Below are 26,724 nucleotides of genomic sequence, written 5' to 3' on the forward strand. Positions count from 1 at the left end.
ACCATAACACTTATATTATGTTTTCACGTAAAAATCTGAAATAAATAATATGTACTGGACAAAAAATGTGGAAAGTATGTTTTACAATATTTTTCAAGTATTTTAAGTATTTGTTGTTTGTCTAATTGTGAAAAGTTTCAAGTGCACCATGCCATTATCAGTGATTAAATATCTGCTAATTAATATATACTTATTTTTCATTGTTTTTTTATGACATGATATTAGTAAAATGTACATTCACTTCTTCCTCCATATATACAGTATGATGTCTTGTGTAATGTGCACTGTTGCTGTATTTCTTAAGTTATAATGTAGTACTAGGGTGTTGTACTGTGTCAGCCGGTATGGATGTAATGAGAAGTCAAGCAAAATGACACATTTTATTGGCTAACTAAAAAGATTACAATATGTAAGCTTTTGAGACAACTCGGGCCCCTTCTTTAGGCAAGGGACTGATTTCACAAATTATAAAAGAGGACTTAGGAAAGTGTGTTAGTATTTTAACATTATGATTTTGTTAATATGCTATGTTTGTATAGAGTGCTGTATATAACAAAACATTTTTTCATGAAATTTTTATAACAAAAAATAAGCACAGAAAATTGGTGGGTAGTACAACAGAAAATAATAGAATGTGAATGGGATGAGACATTTTCCTCATTTTCGTTGTATTAAAGACCTTTTTATCAATATTTTTAAGCTGTATCATGCTGTGATATTATGTATGGTAATTTGTTTTGTCAGTGATGGTATCATTGCTGCATTCATCATTTAAGGCATTATTTTATATATGCAAAATAATAATCAAAACTGAAATGGCTCTAGACAAAAGCATTTGCTTTTTCAGTAACAGATGAATTGTGCTGTTGAAATGTGCTTGTTAGTGTGCATAGCTGTGATCCTCAAAGAAAAATATTGGCCCATGAGAGTTATTATTAATAAACATTCTCCCACAAGGAGTTACTCTGTGTTTGTACCATACAGAATGGTCACAGCTGGCATCATTAAAAGAGTAACCAATTCACGGACTCACCAGCCCAAGACAGCTGGTTTTCTTAACGTGATTCCAGGCCTTGTTTCTCAAGTGCAAGGTTGTGGCCAAGAAAAGATGTTCTTTAAACTACTTCACCTGATGTTAGATTGTCTCTTATAATTTTTCTATTTAAATGCACCCTTCCTTGAGAGTACCCTGTGGAATACCAGGTAAACTAATTTGAGCCCTGCATTTGTCATCACGTTCTGACATACCTTTGAGACACTGAATGTTGATTTGCTTAGATGTGTGTAATGAAGAATTAAAAAGCTTTTTTTTTTATTTTTTATTATACAGACACTGTAGAGCTTCATTACATATGCATCTTTAGGTTCTGCATGTGCATTTGCAACTTATACACAGAAGCTTCCACTTCCTTTAAATTGAGTACATTTAATTATTTTAAAATGTATTTATAAGGAAACATTTCCAAGGGTCTTTGAGTGGAAGTTAAGATTTTTGAAAAAACATAAAATTTATATGGCTGTAAATAAATCCAACCTTACTTTATCTATCATAACCAAACAGGTGTCTAGTTGGGTACATAGTAGTAAACCCACTGGGATGCCAGTTCTTCACAGTTTTACCATTCTGACATATTCGTATTTGCTTATGCCGTCACAGTGTAGAGATGACAGCCCAGAATGCACAGTATTGGGATGTAGGGCGGAAACCAAAGTAACTAATTAGGTCCAACTTAGAGCCACTAATTAACATAAGCTGCACATTGTTGGGAAGGGAGGAAGTTATAATCTCCCGAGGAAACCGGTACAAACAAGGGGAGAAAGTGCAGGCTCCACAAAGACATTTGGAGATGTGTAATCTCGCTGAAGCCAGACATGTAATATATATGTCTGGAGACAACCATGAGTGAATTGTGCTTAAAACGGGATGGGATCAATTAGACAGCTTACTGAGGATCACATTTCTAGAACACTCCAACACCTGATGTAGAAGGTGCTCAAAGTGGGGGCATTGATTTTGAACTACAAAGATCAGAGGTGCTTTCGTTAACCTGATCCGACAGAGAGCAGGCTTCAGTTTATGATGAACGGTCTTCAGTTGAAAAGTCTCATAAAGAATCCTATTAGACAAATAAAGGTGTGTCACATGTGCAAAAAACACAATACAACTTAAAAAAAAATAGTAACCTGTTGCAGGAGAAAAACCTTTCTGTAGCAACAGTCCATAAATTGGCATTCAATAGCATCAATGGCTGGATGGTAAATGTGAACAACATATTGTTGCAATTTGCAGATGCTGTGTGGTGCTCTCTGTTGTTTAGCATTACGATAATAGTGCAGTAGTCAGTGTTTGCTTGAAAGAATTGGCAGCTACACTTGTGAAAATGTGGTCTGCAAAATATGCATTTGAAGTAGACAGTGTGTCACATCCAGTCAAAGAGACTGACTTTCGCTGATAACGAAGAGCCCCAGGAGATGCAGATTTCATACTCAAAACAAATCTGCTTAATGACATCTATAAAATCAGGAAGAAGTCTACACATCACCCACCTTCTGACTGCACATCTAAACGAATAACTAAAGAAATTTAACAGTACTTTCTAACTGGAAATGCAAACATGCCATGACAAAGTAGCAGCTGCATTTTAACACATCATATATTCACAGACCACAATGCTTAGCTAATCTATGTTTGCTGTTATTATGTCATATAGTGATGCATATTGTTAAAATGACAAAAATACCATAGCAGACAGAGGCACTTCTGAAACGTGTGGAGCCTAGTAGCTGCAGTACTTTGTGTGTATCGGTTGCAGTGCTCATTATGATGTGTAGATTAATTATTAAGTTTCAGTCACCTTGTACTACTGATCTCCTGAATGAATAACAGTAATTTTAACTTCTTATTTTCTCTCATCGCTAAGTCTTTTGTTCAGTATCATTTGCTTTCTCTCTGTAACCCCAGCGGCAGTTTAAAATGAATGGACTGGAGGAATAGAGGGCTGGTGTTATAGGAAGAAGCCCTGTGGGTGTAGCCTTTGCAGCGCAGCATTTCACAGCTCTTCACTACACACTTTTTAATGGGATATCTCCAGATGTGTGTTATCATTTGAGAATCATGTCTAGCCCTGTGAGACTAGGAAATGTAGGAGACTACCAAACACTGTGCCAGTATGCTGTCATATAGCAGCTTGGGCAGAACCTTGCATTATTTGTACTTCCTGGTGTGTTTGACAGGAAAAGTGAAGCTATTTGGCTGCTCTGGTGGCATGGTCCTGTTTTGCTTCCTTTCTTCCTTCTATCTTTATTTTTTTTTTCAGACAAATCTACTGAAGTGGACTGAAAAGTCTGTAATTCATTCTTTTCTCTCTAACGTGCTATATGTAATAGGCTTTCTTTCATGGTGTAGATGTAAAAATGACTCTGTAACCTTTTGTGCCTCTGATTGTATAGAGATTTTGTGAATTTAAAAAGTGGACTGAATCACTTGGCAACCAACTATCTCTTGAATTTTGCTATATGAGAATTTGACAGGTGGTTTGCAGCATCACATTGTTGCATCTAACCTGGCAGGGTATCTGCTAATGGACTTTTGCTAACTATTCTGCCCTTCCCAAATCTTATCTAGCTTTTGCATCAAAATGCATGATGTCAGATTGTATCAGGGCTTGCCAATGTATATTTAGTACAGTGGAATATGAAACACAGTAATCCCTATACTAATGAAGGAAATCAACTTAAAAAAGTTTGGTGGAACAGGCTGGAATTCCCAGAGATTAAATGTATTTTGCAAGCAGCAGAGAATGTCAGGATCTTTCATTTAGGACTTGGCAGGGAAATAGTTGGGGTGTTAGCAGAGTTAATGCATTGAATTCTTTTGTAAATCTTTCTTCAAATTACAAGGACTGAACTAGAATCACATCCACAGGACAAAACACTTGTCAAAGCAGATTTTCTTTCTCTAAAATACTTTACTTTGTTTACTTTGATTAGTCAAAGTTTAAATGCTTGGTTGTGGTAAAGTACAATTGTGCCACCACAAGTGCTCATCATGTTACCTGGGAAGGGGTCAGGTCCATTGCCACAAAACATCAGTGTCCATTTTACAAGTGGGTAGTACAGTAAAAGGAAATCAAATATAAATATAAAATAGAAATAAAAGTAATAATACATCAGAACAAAATGAGATTAAATAAAATACCAATGTGTTTCTGATGAAAGACATTAACATGGGAATACAAAATGAATACACGTAAAGGTACAAAAGCAAACACAAAAAATTCTCAACCACTTGTTTCTGACAGCACCCTGAAAGGGTTTTTTTTTTAAATATTTTAGATGACCCCAACGCGCAGAAGATCTGAGTTGGAAATGACTAACCCCTGAGCATGGAACAGTTTTGCATATATTGGTGTAACCTGACACTAAAGGAACTCTTTTTGGATGTGCACATTCACAAAGCTCTTTCAGTTCTAATAGCTAGATATGACAAAATATCGACCATCAGCTGTTAATCTGAGGACTATCCCTCAAAACAGAAAGTAGGCATTTTGTGGTGAGTGGCAGATGAGGGCATCTTTAGCACAAACATGGAATCATAAATCTAATTTGATATGCTTGTACAAAGCTTGTGGCACATTTTTATATAAATTTACAAAAGCTTTTTTGTATTCAAGCTCATAATATTCAAATGTTACAAAAAAGTAAAAGGGATTCAATGTCAGAGAGGAAGACGATGTCTATCACCAGAGGATTTATTATATTGTTTCTTGTGATGGTAGGGCTTGTTTTCACTTTGTTTGTATTGGAGGGTATTTGTATGATTGCACATGTAATATCAGCCAGACGTTTTAGCTTTCTGACAGGATTTTACCTCCAAGAAAGGCTTTTGCATGTCGTCTTCAACTGTAAATCTGCCTTCAGTCTTGGATTAACGAGAGCACTCAGAGAAAAATCTGAATGCTGGCAAGTTATCGCATCGCTGGCAGGAGTCCAGCGTCACTGAACTGCCCTTCTTTCATGTATGAGGTGCCAGTCAATATGTTGTGGGCACGGCCATTTGGGGTGGGGGTGGGGGTAGTTGAAATTCCAAACAAGCATTTACCAGAGCTGTGCTGTTCCCTTGCCCCTACCTTGATAGCTTCTCATAACCTAGCCTACAGGCAGTCCCTTATTGCAAATTAATCCCAGCCCACACCTGCTCATGGGAAGGAGTGGTTACAAATGGATAGAAAATACCTCAGCAAAATGTTAGTGCATTCCACCTATTTTCGCTAATACTGGTCCAGTGTCGATAGTGACATATTACAAATCATTAATACTTTTACCAATATGGTTAAAACACCTGTATGAAATACTTGGCACAGAAACTGTGCTCACAGAACAGGGAAAAACGAAACAACAAAATACAAAAATGCAACCACCCAAAATACTTCCTTTTCCTAAAATATTCTGCAAACCCTGGTACATCATTAGATTTCAGCTACTTAATACACTTTTTCCACAGTATCAGTTTATTTCTGCTGCATTGTCATGCCATAAGTACTTGGTTGAAAAAGGCCTTTCAGAACTAAAACAGAAGGATAGACTCTTACTTGCTAATTAAAATATATATTGAAAGAATTATTCATTCTAAGCCCCATGGTGGAAATTTGTGATTTGGTGGTCAGCTGAATCCATGGCAGCAGTGGTATCACATGCACCTATGTATGGCATAGATTGTGTAGCAGAATGGTCCTTTCTTAATCACTTTTTCAGCAGGCAGGTGTTTCCAGACGGGCTATTCAAACTCTTCTGTAGAAGCACATACAAATGGATAGTGTTCAGGAGCTGAAATGCAGTGGTTGTCCACTGAAATGATATGCAGCAAATGAGAAATACATCAAGCTGAAAGTATTTCCCTTTAAAATTGGAAAATAATCCACCACAGCTATCAGCTCAGAACTGGGACTCTGACTCACCCAACTACACTTTGTAGAAGTTATATATATATATATATATATATATATATATATATAAACTGCTCAAAAAATTAAAGGAACACTTTGAAAACACATCAGATCTCAATGGGAAAAATAAATCCTCCTGGATATCTATACTAATATAGACTGGGTAATGTGTTAGGAACGAAAGGATGCCACATCGTTTGATGGAAATGAAAATGATCAACCTACAGAGCCCTGAATTCAAAGATGCCCCAAAAATCAGAGTGAAAAAATTATGTGGCAGGCTAGTCCATTTTGCCAAAATGTAATTGCAGCAACTCAAAATTGTACGCAGCACTTTGTATGGCCCCAGTGTTCTTGTATACATGCCTGACAACATCGGTGCATGCTTCTAATGAGATGACAGATGGTGTTGTGGGGGATCTCCTCCCAGATCTGGACCAGGGCATCACTGAGCTCCTGGACAGTCTGAGGTGCAACCTGGTGGCATTGGATGGACCAAAACATAATGTCCCAGAGGTGTTCTATTGGATTTAGGTCAGGAAAGTGTGGTGGCCAGTCAATGGTATCAATTCCTTCATCCTCCAGGAACTGCCTGCATACTCTCACCACATGAGGCGAGGAATTGTCGTGCACCAGGAGCCACTGTACCAGCGTAGGGTCTGACAATGGGTCCAAGGATTTCATCTTGATACCTAATGGCAGCCAAGGTGCCTTTGTCAAGCCTGTAGCGGTCTGTGTGACCCTCCATGGATATGCCTCCCCAGACAATCATTAACCCAACACCAAAGTGCTCATGCTGAATGATGTTACAGGCAGCATAATGTTCTCCATGGCTTCTCCAGACCCTTTCACTTCTGTCACGTGCTCAGGGTGAACCTGCTCTCATCTGTAAAAAGCACAGGGCACCAGTGGTGCATCTGCCAATTCTGGTATTCTATGGCGAATGCCAATCGAGCTGCATGCTTCTGGACAGTGAGCTCAGGGCCCATTAGAGGACATGGGGACCTTGGGTCACCCTCATGAAGTCTTTCTGGTTGTTTGGTCAGAGACATTCACACCAGTGGCCTGCTGGAGGTCATTTTGTAGGGCTCTGGCAGTGCTCATCCTGTTCCTCCTTGCCCAAAGGAGCAGATACTGGTCCTGCTGATGGGTTATGGACCTTCTATGGCCCTCTCCAGCTCTCCTAGAGTAACTGCTTGTCTCCTAGAATCTCCTCCATGCCCTTGAGACTGTGCAGGGAGACACAGCAAACCTTCTGGCAATGACATGTATTGATGTGCTATCCTGGAGATGTTGGACTACCTATGCAACCTCTGTAGGGTCCAGGTATCGCCTCATGCTACCAGGAGTGACACTGACTGTAGCCAAATGCAAAACTAGTGAAGAAACAGTCAGAAAAGATGAGGAGGGAAAAATGTCAGTGGCCTCCACCTGTTAAACCATTCCTGTTTTGGGGGTCATCTCATTGTTGCCCCTCTAGTGCATCTGTTGTTAATTTCATTAACACCACAGCAGTTGAAACTGATTAACAACCCCCTCTGCTACTTAACTGACCAGATTAATATCCCATAAGTTTCATTGACTTTATGCTATACTCTGATTAAAAAGTGTTCCTTTAATTCTTTTGAGCAGTGTATATATATATATATAGAGTGCTTTGAGTAGTGAGAAGAAGTGCTATATAAATGCAAAGTAGTATTATTTATTTTTATATATATATATATATATATATATATATATATATATATATATATATATAATCGATGGATGTATAGGTAGATAAAAGCTAGTTGTGCTTCCCATTTAAGATTGAAATTTGTGTAATTAACGTAGACCTCAGCGTTAATGTTTGCAGTACACCATGCGCAATGTGTATGCCTCTGTTACGTATGATTTGGTTTGGGATTCATAAAAGTAACATTATTGTCTACGAAGTCTTTTAGATTAGATTATACTTTATTTGTCCCCAAGGGGAAATTAAAAATTTAAAGAAGCTCCAACATAAATGAATAATAAATATAATAAAAAGCAAACTACAAATCCCCACCCCCACTAGCAGCTACTGTTAATACAGGCTTGTAGGAGGCAGTTAGATGAGGTCAGACCAGTTTAGATTGTGCCAGTGGTTTATATTTAAATACATTAATATTTGGATAGAGCAGTGTCCATGAAAGCAACAGGCCTAATAGATTTTGATTCCTTCTTTGAAGTCACCAGTATTAAGAATGATTTATCAAAAAGATACTAGCACAGTTTGAATCATTTCTGTTGCTCAGTCATCCAGGATGAAGTACCTTACTTTCCAAGGCAGTGACATGGATGAATTCAATCTGCAATTCAATGCCTTGACTAACACATTTACATTTACTTTTAATTATACTGTGCTCCCTTTTTCATCACTGCACATTAACAAAAATCTCCAGTCCTCCTCCTACTTTTTCCACTCGTCTAATGAAACCCTTCCAGCATTATAATAGCATCTGAAATAAGAGGTGTCAGCCAGTTCTCCGCAGTACCCAATATAACGCAATACCTGAACACGCCATAACTCACTTACTTTAATCCTCGCTCTAGATCTTTGCCTCTTCCATCTCAAGACAAGCTTGTAATTTGTTATCCTTGCTCCAGATATTCACCCTTTTCATTTATGTACGAGCAGCTCTTCCTAGGGGGCGTAAAGGCAGGGCTCTTTAGGCGGGTGTGATCGCAGGGCTACCAGGGAATATTTAAAAACATCCTGCCTTACACTTGTTAGTCTTTTATATTCCCAGATGTTATAGATGTAGGCAGCCATAAGATCTTTCACCCTCACCATGTGTCATTTCTCAAGTTTGTAGGGTCTCTGAGAGGCAGTCGAGGTGGGCTGGTGCAGGGGCCTACGTTAACAGCAGCATCTCTTCAGTTTAGTTTACAAATTCATTGTAAAAGCATGTTTGTCCTTCCACCCCGGAAGCATTCTTGCAAATGGTCTTTTGTAAACATATTTTTTAGTCATTCTCATTAGTTTCATGACAGACCTCCTACATGCTTTTGAGTATGGGGAAAGTGCTATATAAATAAAACATACTATTATTACGTATATAAGTGGAGAAAAGTAAAATCAGGCAGTGACATTTGAAGGCCTCATTTATTGCATTAAAGTTCATAAAACGTTTAACTCTTTAGTGGCAATATTACTTGGACATTACATTTTTCCATGCAGCTGTTTTCATAGTCTTTGGCATTTTTGCAAGCTAGAGCTAAAATGTATTACAAAGATTTATTTTTTTCTATAACATGTTATTCTTTTTACCTTTATGCATATTGCTTGTACAGTATGTAGTTGGTCTTAAAAAGTCATCAAACTTCATTAAAATATTAAATGTTTTTAAGATAAAATGTTGCAAATATGTTATTCTAAGGACTTACAAAAATGCCATTTACACTTTAGGCATGTTTTTACATTTTTTTGTTTTTTCATGGAGCTGCTGAAAGAATTTTCTTTTAGATGCAGTTTCTTTGTATATTTGAATTTGTCATTGGTCAAAGATGTTGCAAATGCTGATACCCTTGTCTTTTTAATTTTTTTTCTGATATTCTAGCATTTATACACGACAGACAACAATAAGTAAAATATTGATGGGTTTCAGTGTTCCTTTTTTGGCTAAACGAGACAGCATGAGTATACTAATGAGAAGCTTCTTAACTCAAAGTCCCTATACTTGGGCCTCATGTATAACGCCGTGCGTAGAGCTCGCACTATAACATGGCGTAAGCACAAAAGCTGAAATGTGCTTACGCACAGAAAAATCCACATGCAGGAATCTGTGCATACTCCAACTTCCACGTTCTTCCGCTACATAAATCCCGATCAGCGTGAAAAGTAACGCTTGTGCATGCGCTTTATGTAATGCCCCAACTCCTCCCAGAATTACACCTCTTTGAATATGAAAATCAATATAAATCACCCTTAAGCTCAGCCTTCTGTGAAAAGACAATGGGAAAAGCACGGGGGAAAATATAAGAATTTCAGCGAATAGCAAGTGGACGCAAAGGAAAAACATACTCTTTGTTCAAATAAACCGTGGTATAATTAACAAAAGGAAATTGATCGAGTGACATAGTGTGTAGGAGAAACTTGAAAGCTCACGTTCACAAAATCGCACAGTGCCAGAAATAAAAAAGAAGTCACATATCAAAGTCGCTGTGAAAAGGCGAGTTGTAGCCCACCGTCTGAGTATCATATGAAAGCTTATTAGGGTACAGAGAAAAAAGGCACACAGTGGGCAAAAAGCATGAAATGTCAACTTCAATCTCGACATTTCCACTTTAATCACGTAGTTTATTTTGTCATTAAAGTAGAACATCATAAACTTAATCTTAAAATCGTTTAAATAACTAGTTTCTCAAATCACATCGTAATTAAAGTAGCACGTTAAATGCTTTGTTTTGTATTTGATCTTCTATGTGCTCTATGTGTGTGAATCACTACTTGCTTCTTAAACCGGCTCTCTTCCTCCAACTGGACACAGAATCCATTACATTCGTGATATTACAGCACTCTGAATAACTAAAATACTGAGATGTATACGTGATATCATTTTTATGATGATAGGAGTTAAAGCACGTTTTTAAACATGGCTTTCACGGCGCAGTGATTGTGTGCGATCTTCGATGAAATAATTTATTGCAGCAGTACTCAGGGGTGGCTCTAGGCTTGTGGTGGCACCGGGCAGAGGAAGAATCGGTGGCTCCTTCCTCCGCCAATGTCAGTAAGGTAGCTTATGCACGGTGGATGGCCACATCCGTTGCAGACACTGCATAGCCGCCTCGTGCTCATGACACAAGCATTTAACTTTTGACGAAATTTGTCGCTGCGTTTTTAGCTGTGTTGTTATTTTCTCTTTCTGTTTTATATTCAATATATGTTGGCGTAGCCGCCACTGCAGTTCTTGCTTTTCTTTCCCCAAATACCCAATCACCACACAATCAGCTCTGTAATAGAAGTTAAGCCATCTGTAAGCTTAGAGCGCTGATTCTTCAAAATGTTTAAGGAACATTGAAATATCTTCGTAGTACATGTTTAATTATTCTGTCCTTCATGACACTCCCAGTGAAGAATATAGATTATTTAAATGAAGTTAAAGTTTTATCTGTAAAATATAATAAACATATTTTGCTACATTTCATCTTAAAAATGATATCGTCATCATATGTAAATACGCGCTTTATAAAGTGGCGCAGGTTGTGTGATATTATAACTGTAGTGCAAGTTTACAGTGAGGTAATTGTACTTATAAGTACAAACACTTCTACAAGGAGCGCTTGATTGAGTGCGTTTATAGTTCTTGGGATGAAACTGTTTCTGAACTGCGAGATCCGTACAGGTAAGGCTTTGAAACATTTTGCCGTGGCCGAGACAGCATGTGCTTAATGCTGTATACCGATAATTCTCTTTCCGATCAGCTGCTGCTGTGATTCACACTCAGATACAGTGATATAAATACTCAGAGTGGTGCAGTGAGAATAATATGGAAAAAGATGATCCGCTATGGTAACTCCTAACGGGAGCAGCGAAAAGAAGAAGAAGGTGCAGTTAAGAGTAACAACGCTAAAGCAGTTATGTTATTTGTAATACTATGGCTATTCCCTAGTTAATTACAATCAGATGCATTACACTAGTAAACAATATGAGGTTAGTTTCAGTGTATTTATATAACCACACAGGAACATTAGCACTGCTTTGACGCTGGGTGCCGCCAGTCTGCAAAACCGAGCGGAGAACTTCATGCTGACAAGGTATGAGGTACCGTGGAAAAATGTGTGGCTTTACGCCAAGTGTAGGTTTTATACATCACGATTTGAACGTGGAAAAGTTTTTACGCAACATTTCTGTACGTACGCACCGTTTATACATGAGGCCCCTAGTGTGCAGAGCTTTCAGTAGAGCTGCTTTACAACATAATGGTGTTTATTGATTTAAATTCTGAGTAAGCATTACACATAAACCATATTTTCTCACGGTAGAGGAAAGTTTCTTTTGCTTGGAAGTCTAAATCGTTAATTTTTCCACTTTGAAGGCAAGCCAGTCACCATGAGATCACAACATCTAGCCCAGGACAGAACCAGTAGAACAGGGAAATCATTTCACTACTTGGTGCAGTGCATTTATTCCTTAACCTCATTTCAATGTTTCCCAGTTAATATGATAAAAATCATCATTGGGCTAGTTTTTAAGAACCACAGTACAGAACAAACATTCCAAAAAAATCAAACTTTTATGAATGCACATAGAGCTTAAAGGCATTTGTAACCAGACAGAGTAAAGCCTTTCAGTAGAAGCTCAAGGTCATCTTTACTAATTTTATTGTCTAGGCAGATGGTCACCAGCACAAGCCAAGAACTTGTGCCTATTAGTATACACATTGGGAGGCACAGTACAACATCCGGGAGGGGTGAAGATCAGTTAATGCTGGGAATAAAGGACTGGGGTTCTCTCCCCTAGAATGTCTAAGACCTTCATCTTGGGATGCTTTTCATAAAATATACTCAAGTATCTGAGGGGTACATTGGTGGTTTTTGTATAGATGTTTACTGTATTTAGAGCCAGATCATTTTCTGCAAATCAGCAGATGAAGTCAATTCTTTCTATAATGTGATTTTAAAAAATTTCAAATGTCCGTTTATGAACATTGATTGAGGGCACCATCTTTAGTGAATGTTATTACTAATGTTTTGCTGAAACTTACAATGGCTCCTCATGGTTGAAATGCATCTAGGTGTATCTTGGAGGGGGTTCTATTGACGTCAGTCAGCCACCATTTTAAATTGGAAATTTTTAGATCAAGCAGTTCACTGTAATGCTAATCTGTAAAATCATGTACCATGAAAATATAACATATGTATACTTATAAACATGAAAATTGTAGTTCAAAGCCAGAGTGTAGCAGCCAAGTGCATTCTAGGACTTAATGACATGTCCTACTCTAACAAGATTAGAGAATTAAGCCTGTTTAATCTCAAGTAGAGGAGACAGCCCATTGACCTAATCCAGTACCAATACACACTAACAGTCAAAAGTTTTTCTTCAAATGTAATCAGTTGAAATGCAATGCATGACCTAAAATGGTGAAAAGGCAAACAAGCAGTAAACTGACAGAGATTTAAATTTAAGTTTAGCTTAGCAAAAACTTAAAAAAAATGAAATATCAAAATATTACAAATGGGTGGTCTTGGGTGGATTGAAGGCTAGAGGTTCACATGACCATTATTGTCTAATTCTTCCATGTGAAGCCTGAAAACCATGCGGACTGATTGAGATCATTTATGTTAAGTAGAATGCCTAGTGGGGTCCAGGCAGTCTCGTGGCTTTGGAAACCCTGCAGATTTTGTTTTTTTCTCCATCCCTTTGGAGTTTTTTTTTCTGTCCTCCCTGGATTTATATGAAAATGTGCAATATAAATACATGCTGTTGTTTGTTGTTCTTCACTACAGATATTCTGCAGCAATTATAGTAAACTAGCAAAATACCCGCGCTTCGCAGCGGAGAAGTAATGTGTTAAAGAAGTTATGAAAATGAAAAGCAAACATTTTAAAAATAACGTAAGATGATTGTTAATGTAATTGTTTTGTCATTGATATTGAGTGTTGTTGTCATATCTATCTATTTATATATATCTGTATATATATATATTTATATATATCTGTATATATATATCTGTATATGTATATATCTGTATATATATATATATATATATATATATATATATATATATAGCAAAATACCTGCGATTGGCAGCGGAGAAGTAAAAAGAAAAGGAAACATTTTAATAATAACATAACATGATTGACAATGTAATTGTTTTGTCATTGTCATGAGTGTTGCTGGCATATATATATAAATATATATATATATATATATTGTGAAGGACCGAGGAGACAGCAATAAGGGTTGGGGTTTCCGGCCCCGTATATTGTACACAGCAAAAAAACACCGGTCAAAATTATAAACAAACAGTTCATAATGCGCGACGCCGACTCCTGGCGCCGCGCCATTTTATTGGGGAGGAGCCGGAAGTGGAGGAATGCTGGGAAGGACCGCAAGGGAGGATGGGAAGGATGACGCCAGGGCAAGATGGCGGAGGAAGGGCGGAAGTATCGCGACTGCGGTCAATCCAGCCTATGGTGCAGGAAGGTCTTTCTTTCTATGAGGAAGCAGAGGGAGAAAGTTAATACCCCGCCATTCCCTGGCGCGAATGGTTTCCCAGGTGCTATCGAATCAATCCGCGGCCTCCTACTCGCGCAAGGCGTGACACGATCCCCCTTAGCCCAGGACCGCCAGGTCGGGCGGACCTAACCGAGAGGTCGTGAATACGAGAGAGGGCATCGGCATTGGCCTGAAGGGTGCCCGCCGATAAGTGACAGTGAACTTATACGGCTGTAAGTCCAGGAACCACCTGGTGACCCGCGGATTCGACTCTTTGTGTAGGGACATCCACTGAAGTGCAGCGTGATCAGTCACCAGAGCGAATTCGCGACCCAGCAGGTAGTAACGGAGGTGGGTCACTGCCCACTTAATGGCCAAGGCCTCCCTCTCCACTGCCGCGCACGGGTCCCCGGTCCATCAGTTTCCGCTAAGGTACATCACAGGGTGCTCGACACCATCGACGCTTTGGCTCAGCACGGCACCCAGGCCTGTGTCCGCGCCGGTCTGGAGAATAAACGGAGCCCAAAATCGGGCGTCCGTAACACAGGTGCCGGCGTTAGGGCCTTCTTTAGGTCACTGAACGCTGTTCTGCTTTGTCGGTCCACACCACGTATAGGGGAGCCCTTTTGTCAGGTCAGTCAAGGGTGCTGCTCTTCGAGAAACGGGAACAAACCGGCGGTAGTAACCGCAAGCCCCAAGAAAGCCTGCACCTGTTTCTTGGTACGGGGCCATTCTAAGATGTCTTTAACTTTGGAGCTCTGTGGCCGCACCTGTCCTTGTCCCACGAGGTAGCCTAAATATTTGGCCTCCTTTAATCCAAAAACACTTCCGGGGTTTATGCGGAGGCCGGCTTTAGCCAGTGTTCGGAGGACAGCTGCGACCTGCAGTAGATGCTCCTCCCAGGTGCCGGAATAGATGACAACGCCATCCAGGTAGGCGGCACTATAGGACTGGTGGGGCTTCAGCACTCTATCTACCAGACGCTGGAAGGTCGCCGGGCCCCGTGCAGCCCAAATGGGAGGACCTTGTACTGCCAGTGCCCGCTAGGGGTGCTAAAGGCCGCTTTCTCCTTTGCGGATGCCGTTAAAGGAATTTGCCAATACCCTTTTGTCATGTCAAGGGTAGTCAGATATCGAGCCGCACTCCAGCCGCCAAGGAGGTCGTCAATGCGGGGCATGGGGTAGGCATCGAACTTGGAGATCTGATTCAGACGCCTAAAGTCATTACAGAACCTCCAGGAGCCGCCTGGCTTGGAGACGAGGACAATAGGGCTGGACCAGGGACTATGGCTCTCTTCAATTATGTCCATGTCCAACATACGTTTCACCTCCAGTTCGACCTCTGCGCGTTTTGCCTCCGGGAGTCGGTAGGGCCTCTCCCGGACGATTACCCGGGCTCCGTGACTATATCGTGGGCAATCAGCGGTCCGCCGGGTGACTCGCCACTACCTCGGGATGGCTCGGAGTGTTTGGGCTAACTCCTGCCGCTGCTTGGGGGTCAGCTCTTCGCCGAGGTTAAGGGCAGTTGTGCTTGTAAAAGGGAGAGTGACCTATGGGAGCTGGGAGCTCCTCTCTATCTCCAGGGCTTTAACAGGTTGACATGATAGATCCTCTCACTTTCGGTCGACGGATTGGGCTGTTTCACCAAATAGTCGACGAGTCCTTTTCTCTCCTTAACCTCGTAAGGCCCTTGCCAGTGAGCGAGCAGCTTCGAGTGGGAGGTCGGGACGAGCACCATAACTCGGTCCCCGGGCGAACTCCCTGAGGACGGAGTTGCGGTTGTAACACCGGCCTGCGCTGCTTGCGCACGAGTCACGTGCTCTTTTAGGAGGGGCCTGATCTTTGTGAGTCGGTCGCGCAGTTGCGCCACGCATCAAAATGTTAGAGGAGGGAAGAGCCTCGCCTCCCAGCCTTCTTTTAGGATGTCGAGGATTCCCCGGGTTGTCGCCCGTATAGTAATTCAAATGGGGAGAAGCCTGTAGAGGCCTGGGGTACCTCCCGTAGGCAAAAGCACGAGCGGGAGGAGCTGGTCCCAGTTCCTGCCGCCGCGCTGACTACCTTGCGGAGCATCTGCTTAAGCGCCTGATTAAACGCTCACCAACCCGCCAGTTTGCGGGTGATAGACTGACGCTTTCAGGTGCTTTATCTGCAGTAATTTGGCTACCTCCTTGAACCTATCCCAAGTGAAGGGCGCCCTGGTCCGTGAGGACCTCCTTGGGTATGCCCACGCGTGAAAACAAATTAACCAGTTCCCGTGCGATGCTTTTAGTATTAGCGGAGCGCAGGGGAACCGCCTCTGGGTACCGGGTGGCATAGTCCACCATGACTAGGATATACTTGTGGCCACGGGTTGAGGGCTCCAGGGTCCCACCAAATCGACCCCTATCCTTTCAAAGGGGATGTCCACGAGGGGAATAGGGACTAGAGGAGCACGGTCCCTCCTAGGAATCTGGCGGGTCTGGCACTCCGGACAGGATTGACAGAACCGCCGGACCTCCTCATTGATCCCAGGCCAGTAAAAGCGAGCTTAATCCTCTCCAGTGTTTTTCGCCCCGAGGTGGGCCTAGGAGGTGAGCATGTGCCAACTCGCATATCTCCCGCCGGAAGGTACGCTGAATTAGCAACAACTTCCGCGACCTCGCCTCATGGGTAGCCACCGGTACAACAGATCATTCTCAAGGACAAAGAAAGGGTTCCCGCGGTATGGAGCCGTCCGCTGTTGAGCTGTTAGGCAGAACGACGCATTCCGGCAAAGCGCAGGGAGTCACCATCCCACTGCTCCTCCTTAAAGGAGGCCGGCGTGGACCGAAATTGATGGTCCAGGCCGCCGAGAGGGTCTTGGGGCCTGGGCCCGGGAAGAGTTCCCTGGCTAGTCCCTTCTCCGGCGGAATCTTCCGGTCAAGGTCCGTAGCCACGAAAGGTCCCCGAGACACCAGCCCATAGGGCCTGCCCTTGTGCACGGCGTGGAGGCCGCGGGAGGGGTGCCTTTTCCCCTCATAACAAGATCCAACGAGGCCCCGAGCGCTAATGGCTTACCGCTGATTCTTTTAGACCAGTCTTGTCCCAAATCACTGGGAAGGGGGTCAGGTAACACAGCGACCGCCATTTGATTGGTTCCCCTTCCAGGTGACATAGCAGTGAGCTGAACGATATGACCTAGTCCCCCCATGCACACAGGTGACCAACAAATGCTGTTTTAACCACTGTTGCGGTAAGACAAAACGGCGAGCAACAATGGTAATGTTGCTGCCGGAATCAAACAAAGCCACCACGGCGTGCCCATTTAGCAACACCACTCCCGTGATTCGACTCGCCAAGGGATGCGGCGGGTACAATACCTCTCCGCGATGTCCAGCTGCAGTCCATAGGCTCCGGGCGATGTGATGGGGCAGTTTGGCAGCAGGTGACCGGTCTCGCCACACTTGAAACAGCGCGGACCCGCCTCTCTGGCTCTGGCTGGCGCTTCTGCAGCGCGAGGGGCTGGGGTGGCCGCCGCCCCTGCCGGTTCCAGCGAGCAGGCTTTTCTGACCCCCAAGTCGGAGGACCGCCAACTGACGCTCCAGGACGCCGAGGAGGCCCGACATGTTCTGATAGGCGGTCCCCGACCTGCTGGGCGAGGGAACTGGGCATCGATTGACCAGGCCTTCACAGGCCACCCGCCGACCACTTTCCGCCTGCCGGGCCTCTGGCCGTAGCCAGCGCCCATCTTGCCCCAGAACTCAACGCCTGGGCGCGAAGGGCTTTTCGGGTCAAAGACCCAGTTCCGCCATTCGCCGCCTGCTGGCCCGGCTAATGCCGTAGCGGGCCAGTATTTCGGGCTTGAGGAGGTCGTAATTAGCGCCTCCTCCTCAGGGAGGTCATAATAGGCCCGCAGCGCTGGTCCTTCAGGTATGGCGCCAGATGGACGCCCACTGACCGCTGCCACTGCTCCGGTGGCCGCCCTCTCAAACATGCCCAGGTAGGCCACGCCCTCGAAGGGCCCATCGGACTAAAGGATGAGGCGGCTGCCTGGGCGGGTCTGGTCTCGCCCGCTGGGCTTCCACTAACCTGGCCTTCGTGGCCTCCAGCTCCCGGTGGTGGCGGCTTGCGCAGCTGCAGCCTGGAGCTGGTCATTCATCGCCTGCAGCACGTGTTGAGGTCCTGTCCCTCCGTCATTCCGGGATCTCTATCCTGCCGACTACGCCAGATGTAAAGGACCGAGGAGACAGCAATAAGGGTTGGGGTTTCCGGCCCCGTATATTGTACACAGCAAAAAACAGGTCAAAATTATAAACAAACAGTTCATATGCGCGCGCCGACTCCTGGCGCCGCGCCATTTTATTGGGGAGGAGCCGGAAGTGGAGGAATGCTGGGAAGGACCGCAAGGGAGGATGGGAAGGATGACGCCAGGGCAAGATGGCGGAGGAAGGGCGGAAGTACGACTGCGGTCAATCCAGGCCTATGGTGCAGGAAGGTCTTTCTTTCTATGAGGAAGCAGAGGGAGAAAGTTAATACCCGCCATTCCCTGGCGCTAATGGTTTCCCAGGTGCTATCGAATCAATCCGGCCTCCTACTCAGCGTGACAATATATATATATATACATCTATACACATATATATACACAGTTATATATATATATATACATATACACACATACATATATATACATACTGTATATACACATATACATATCTACATATATACTGTATATACACATTTATATATACAAATCTACATATATATATCCACATATATATATATATTAGGTGGGACTCGATTAAAAAATTAATCCAATTAATTAGAGGCTGTGTAAGAATTAATCTTGATTAATCGTATGTAATCGCACAATAAATTTGCCCCAAATCGCAAATGGTTTTTTTAAATTTTAAAGTGTTTTAGTGGGCTTACAGAATCAAATAATAGACATGTACATGAATATTGTAAACTGAAGCTGTTTTAATTTCTGAAAAAAAGCCTTTAAACTGCATTTGAATTCAAAACAGAAACAAAAATATCATCCCTGGTTAAAATTGGGCAGACTTAAAAATAAAGTGGTAGTTTAAGTACTTTAAGTAGATTTTCAGAATAGTATTGTCTTTAAATAATAATAACCAAAATTTCAACATAAAGTGCAGTTTTTCTTCTGAAAAAAATAAGTCAGAAACATAAAAGGTAATTTGACCAACTTAATCTTTAAACTCTGAGTAACCTTAGCCAAAATTATTTTGTATATTAGGCTAAAACAGTGAGATCATTGAACATTTTGTAATTAGATGTAATTAGAATTACTAACGGTCACGGAAGTCCAATGATCCCCAGTAAGAGCCACAAAGTCCGCTTTCTGTAATGCATCTAATTTTGCTTGCTTTTCATTGTGCACAAAACCATGCTTTTATCAAGGCTTCGCTCGGGAAGTCGAAATGATCAGTCGTAGGAACGCGCTTTATTCCGACTCTATCATTTTTGTAGCTGTGATGTGTGCATCAGTGTAATGGATGTACCAGGAAATGATGCATTGACAAAAGTTCCCGTTTGCTTGGAATTGAAAGTGTGATTAAATGCGTTATTTTTAACGCGCTATGGAGTACATGCATCGAAGCTTCTCAGCTGTGCTTGTGCTAATAAAGGGAAACATTTTAAAAATAACGTAACATGATTCTCGTTAACCTAATATTTTTCATACGTCCCAAACCAAGGAGATGCGAAGGTAAAATGAATCAGTAGCGCGCGTACATACTCAGTGCATCCCCTCTCGGGAATCGAACCTCGAATGTCGGCATTAGAGGCTTAAGACTCTACAATTGAGCCACAGCATGTGGCTTGTCTATGCTTGAGTATGTACTGTAGATAGGGGTATATATATACATTTAAATATATACCCGCGTATCGCAGTGGAGAAGTAGAAGTTATGAAAAAGAAAAGGGAACATTTTAAAAATAACGTAACATGATTGTCAATATACAGTAATTGTTTTGTGAGTGTTACTGAGTGTTGCTGTCATCAAGGATTTGATTATCATTATTTCTTTCAATCAGGGTCGTATTTGTACGATGTGTTGTGTTCAAGTTACATTCCGTGTTTGTCAATCGTTGTAAAGATGACAGGTTTCATTCATCGATTCGTTTCTTACTGCATCAATAAACAGCTCGTCGACACACTGCATGCACGGGTTTTTTTTACACTGTCTTCCTTTAGCGGGACATTGACATTTTCCACCGTGTGCTTTGTTTCCACAGTAGCTGCATTTATGAATATGCTTATCAGACGCTTCATATTTTTTGCTGCCTTTTCAACTGTGTAATTCGGTTTTGTTCAGCTCTTTGGAACTGTTGCTTTTATCTGTGCACTGCGTCAGTTCACGTGAGCCACTCGGTGTACTTGCATCGAAGGTTCCCAGCTGTGCTGGTGCCATCTCATGCTATGTCCATGGCTGTATTTAATGTTAACTTAGTCCTGGCACTTAAAACTTTCTCTCGCAGTTTCGCTGAGTTTGTGTCAAACACCACCCTGACCATCTCATCTTCCTCTCCATAAGCACAGTCCTTCACCCGTGAATATTTACCCGTGGCAGTTTGCTATTGGATTGCCGCTGACGGACGGCCTTCTATGGGCAGGCACTAAATTACAAACGCCAGCGGCAGCCTGTCTATGAACTTAATTTAAAGTGTAGGTTTACATCGTGCTTTGTTTCCGAAGTAGCAGAACTCGCTTCTTATTGTTTCGCTGCCTTCTCAATTATATAATGCATGTTTTCTTGAGCGCATTTTTGAGGTCTTCCTGGTTTTCTATGTACTGCGTGATTACGTGGGAGGCGTGATGATGTCACACGAAACTCCGCCCCCACGGCGTTGAAGCTCATCTCCATTACAGTAAATGGAGAAAAACTGCTTCCAGTTATGACCATTACGCGTAGAATTTCGATATAAAACCTGCCCAACTTTTGTAAGGAAGCTGTAAGGAATCAACCTGCCAAATTTCAGCCTTCCACCCACACGGGAAGTTGGAGAATTAGTGATGAGTCAGTGAGTGAGTGAGTGAGGGCTTTGCCTTTTATTAGTATAGATTATGCCTTGCAAGCTGAAGCAAACAATTTGCACAGGTGTCCTAACTTCTGTTGATTACTTAAAACCCTTTGTCTGTTTTAAAGTGAGATACCAGAGACACTGTGTGTTGTTTTGACACACTGGCCTATCAGCATGCCACACTGCAGACACAACAACCACAGAAAATATCTGCCGACAAACTAATAGATCTTCATTTGTTCAGAACTTTTGCCTATACGCAAGGATTTCTTTTACATCACTGCATCAGTGTTTGTTTGACAGATACTGTTTGGGAGAGTTAGATTGACTGTGTTTCCAAAATGGAAAAATAATGTTATAATAGAATAATAGAATCCAAGGAGAAGCTGTTATTGTCAGCCTGTAAGGTGCACAATCTCCTGCCTGATAGGAGGAGGGCAAACAGCTCATGTGCAGGATGAGTGACATGTTCCATAATGGAGAGGATTTTACTTTTGCACCTGCTGGTGTAAATGTTCTCGATACTGGGTAGGCGGCTGTTGACGATCTGCTATGCAGACTTAACCACTTGTTGCAGTGCTCTCCTGTCTGTGGCCAAGCAGCTGCTGCACCACACCATAATACAGGAGGTGAGCATGCTCTCTACCACACACTTGTAAAAAGAGGTCAGAATAGAGGGGCACAGACCAGTTTGTTTCAGCCTCCTCAAGAAGTAGAGGCGTTGGGGGCTCCAAGAAATGTCATTTTTAATATGCACCCAGAGGTCCATGTGTTCCAGTAGTATTTTTGTAAAAGCCCAGTGCATTTGTTTTTGACATTATTGTATTGGGTAAATGTTGTGCACACTCCAACTGTTTTATTGAGTAAAACTGACAGACTTCTCCTTTATTATTGACTTGGCATGTTTTTACACATAAACTTTAAATAAATTTGAACAGGGTAGCAATTTTTCAGTCCTTCATTTTTTGAGCAGTAAAATAATCAGATGTATGGAGCTCCTGGTGCTCTGCCTTGAAATGCCGAAAATTATTAAATGAACCCAAAGCACCAGGTACAAAGTAAAATGTCATTACCTGACAACTTGTTCCATTAATAACCATACCTTCTCATAATAATTCCTCCTAACTAAAAGTTCTGAACAAGCAACTAAACTCCTTACAAACACATGACATTTAAATGTGTTTACCTTTTCACAGCATTTAAGCATATTGGTTCTTTATCCAAATTTTCTCACAAAAGACAAGTAAACAATCTTATAATTTTCATATTTCTACAGTGTGGGCACTGGCAGGATATAAATGATCAGGACTAAACCAAAAACCAAGTTTACCTTCAAAATCGTGAGGTTGCACGATATAGACTAATACTGACACTTTCTGAAGATTACAAATAAATATAATTCACCAAAATATGTGTTTAGCAACAACATTTTAACTAGAATGGTAAACTAAAATAAGGCTGTGGAAGAAGATAAGATGTTTAAGGTATGGAAGCTGTTGTTATGATATTCAATATTTTCAGTTTTTTCAGTACTTAAGAGTAGTTGACAGTGATATTAGTTAGGGGAAAGTCTCTTTTTCACCTCATGTGGACTGGCACAGCAGCTCAAGTTTTTTCAGCTAGTATTTTTTGACAAGGATTTTCTTACATTCATAAGAATTACTTATGAACACTTTGTTTTTTTTTTTTTGTCTGGCACCTTCTGACTCAATGGTAAGTGAAAAAATCCACATATGATACACCATTCAACTCATCTTGGTGTCTAGTTATGCGAGACATCAAGGTTTTGGTCCTTTACACCCAAAAAAACACTAATACTGAGGCCTTTTCTAGAACTTATTTTGTGAAGGAAGTTACAACCTTATGATACCAAAGTGTAAACCAAGAGGTTGTCTTCAGCATAAATAATCAGAAGGATACCACATCAATTGCACCCAGAGTTTGACCCCTTAATATGGGATATGAGGGATTAAGGTTACTTTTAACAAAACTGTGGAAAATTGGTAATATAAACACGTGGGCTGTCATTTTATACTATTTTGAGTTTGCTGATCACAAATATGATAATTTTTGGATTTGATTCTTTATTGGTTTTTCTAGCCCATTGGAAGCCACTCACGAGAAAGTTATAAATGGGGAATTTTAAACATGAGCCCGGGAGGAATTGTTTTAGATTATTTTAAGGTCAGTGATTACAAATATGAGGTTATTGTTAATTTTTTCTATTATAATCGAGAATATTTAGACTTGTATACATTGAAGCACACATTTTTACATTTCAGAGATCTGATGCAACTATTCTTGTTGGTTGTGTACTTCTACCTCATGAAATAAATCATTCACTTCTCATGAACACCTCTAATTAGGGTGGTGGGCATTAATTTAGACTTTATTTTATTTTTTGCTAAAAAAGCCAAATGCTGTAGATGTTTCCACTTCCTTCCAATGAATGCAGAACTGCTGTGCAGTGTTCTTTTTGTTACATGTTCACTTTCCTTTTTTTTCTTGCCCTCTATTAATGTGTTTCCTGAATCGCCAAGTCTGCTAAAATGATTCCTTGCCGTGAAGAAGTCTCTATAGAATTAAGAATTATTGTGTCTATTAGGATGCCGAAGACTAATTTGCTGAAGCACAGAATCACTGCTGCAAAGTTTTGGAAATGAATGCATTTAAACTTCCACCTTTCTGTAGCTAATCTTAGGATATTTGAAAATGAATCCCAGATTTTCAAGGGTGGGAGGTTTGTACCTCACTTGCCCATCAGTTAAATACTTTGATAAGAGCAATGCATAAGTTTGTGGGATCCAAAAGTCATTCAAAACAGATGTTATCCAAAGCAGTGTGGTGTTTTGGCAAAAGCATAGCATATGAAAACAAGACAATGGTTTTCTTTGAAAATAATTCTGTATGTTAATAGTAGCAAATTGTTATTATGAAAGAGTAATTTCTCAATTAAGTGTTTTGCCCACATTTCCTGAGCAGGCAAGGTCAAATAAACTAAACTAATTGCCAGTGAGAACAAATTTGTCTTTTTTTTTAATTCTCATAAACTCTCCCAGCTGCTTGATGTATGTTATGTAATACAGGAGTTTGTCCACTCATTGCATTAATTGGTCAGCAGAGCTGAGATGATTTATTGAACATATTATAGTAAAATAAACTCTTTCAAAATGTTTTGCATGAAGGCCCAATGCAATAATGTGGTATTTGTACATGTCATGAAAAACTAGGCTTATTTCTAGCGATGAATACAAATTTGTGTGATTTTTTTTTTTTTTCTTTTTCACTTCATTTCAGCTTATAGTGTTTATTTTTTTGAGAGCAAAAGGAAATAATTTTCTTTGTTTTTGGGTAAAAATGTGTGTTTTTTTTAAATTGAAGTTTCAGTTCATATCAGTTTATTAAAGTGGTGAATTAAAGAGGTCTTAAGCATTTGCAGGCACTCTTTAAAATGCCAGGTTTCTTTTTGCCCGTGCTGCCCTTAATTTCAAGTGCAGTATTGAAGCTGTGTAGCACTGCAGCTAAAGTAGGACACGGTTTTCAACTACAAGAGCTACAATTGTGCTGTGAGAAAGATGACACCAGCAGCCCCACCACATACTATAACTCCTGCGTGGGAGTGACATGAGCCATGATCAATAACTTTTGAGAATTTTTTATTGGCTGCATGTACATTAGCACTTAGTATGAAAATCTTTTTTTTTTTTTGTTCCTGCCTTTGCACTTTTGATAAACAAATGCTAACACGCACACCTCTAATCACACATCAGAGTGTGCAGAGAAACCTTACTTGAAATCTGTGCTAAGTGGCTTTGAATCTGTATGTGTGTGGCTTTCTTTATGTTTATTAACTTGTTTAACCAGGATATTGCTCCGTGGAATTGCTAACACTCCAGCACTGTCCTAGAGCAAGTTGTGACAAGCTACAGCTGAAGCCGATGAGGTGAAACTGCCAAGTTCAGGCAGCAGTTGCGAAGGCACGCACACATGAGCACGGGGCAGCAGAGTGAAATAAGGGTTTGTGTAAAAATGAAATGAGTTGCAGAAGTGGAGCAAGTCAGGCTTGTTTATTTACAGGCTGAGCTGTTTTGTGTTCGAGAACTTACTCAACAATTAACTCATTTCTTTCTTTTCAATTAATTGCCTTGCTTCTCATACAGTACATACTATAGATGGACCAGCTATGAAAATAGAAATTCTCATTACTCACTTTTTTATTTCATAGTAATTGAGTGATTATTGCTTAGATAGATTAATTAACTTAGTCTTTCTAGCCACTTCCCAAATGTGCTTGATCCAGTTTAAATCGTTTGTTAATAATGTCTTGCCTTATGTATGGCATCAGTCTGTACTTAAAGCAAACAGTTGTTTTCTCTCTTTTTTTTAAATTTTTTTATAGCTTTTTGCATAGGGTGGGCTAGTCTAGTTAAAACTCACCTACTGTAGTACTACTTAACCAAAGCAGAGGGCTGATGGGAAATGAACAATAACCAAATGGAGTAGCTAGTCAGGTGTGGGGGACAGATTGTAAAACTTTTTTAGGGATTTCTCCAGAGTCTGGTCTGCCTGAGATTATTTCACTGTGTAGTTTAAAGACTGTAAATACTGTGGAGCTCTGTAGAAGGTTACTGAGTATGTGACAGACTGTTTTATTTTGTTTACTGCCACTGTTACTAATTCAACAGATTTTTATATAGTGCTATATGATCAGATTATTTATTCACAACTATCATTAAATAATAGAAAAGTATTTTATATAGTGCTATACGCTCAAGATTATTTATTCACAACTATCATTAAATAATAGAAAAGTATTTACCAACATAAACTTGCATTTTCTGGTAAACAAACATAACAGTTTCAAACCTGCTTATTTCAACTCAGGTTAGCAGAGTGACGGATACTGTCTCAGTAGTCTTAGGTGCAATGAGGTATGGGCTGCTTGTGGAAAGCAGGGCCAACTCATGCAGACACAAACTCACACAGGCTAGTTTGAAATCATAAACTTAAACAAGAAAAATCACAGAAGTGTCAGGAAGAATGTGAAAACATCACACAGACACCAGCACGGTATAGGTGTTTGAATCCATGCACAAACTCACACAGGCTAGTTTAGAATCATAAACCTAACCTGCACATGTCTGGGATATGAGAGGAAAATTAGAGTATACAGGAGAGGAAAATACATCATGGAAGAATGTGAAATCAGCACACAGACACCAGCAAGGTGTAAGGATTTTCTACCCTTGCAACCTTTTCTGTGAGGCAGAAGTGTCTACTCCTATGTCAGAGAGCCAACTGATGAGCAAATTTAACGGTTAAAAATAAAAAATAACAGCAGTATAAAATCCTGTTGACATAAGTTAGTTAAGTATTGAGTGTACGTTGGATTACATTTTAGAATTGCCTTCATGCAATGTATGGACCTCTTACAAGGTTAACAAGCTCTACTAGGACAACTGATTCGCTAGTACTGGTAGAATTGTAAGCAACTCCCAAATATAAAAACACCTTCAGAAATGTAGCTTTGCAATTTTTTAGTTTTTCTAGTTTAATTTAGCTTTTTTAGTTTTTCTTTTATGTTTCTCTGTTTA

At 40.8% G+C, this 26,724-nt stretch overlaps 1 protein-coding gene across 1 annotated transcript in view; it reads left to right on the forward strand.

Annotated features, from left to right (window-relative positions):
- The window catches only part of ptprfa (protein tyrosine phosphatase receptor type Fa), a 596,272-nt gene that overhangs the window by 228,234 nt on the left and 341,314 nt on the right, over window positions 1–26,724 (forward strand). The gene's annotated exons all lie outside the window — the stretch shown is intronic.

This window comes from Polypterus senegalus, chromosome 14 (genome assembly GCF_016835505.1).
Source record: "Polypterus senegalus isolate Bchr_013 chromosome 14, ASM1683550v1, whole genome shotgun sequence".
Lineage (NCBI taxonomy): Eukaryota > Metazoa > Chordata > Cladistia > Polypteriformes > Polypteridae > Polypterus > Polypterus senegalus.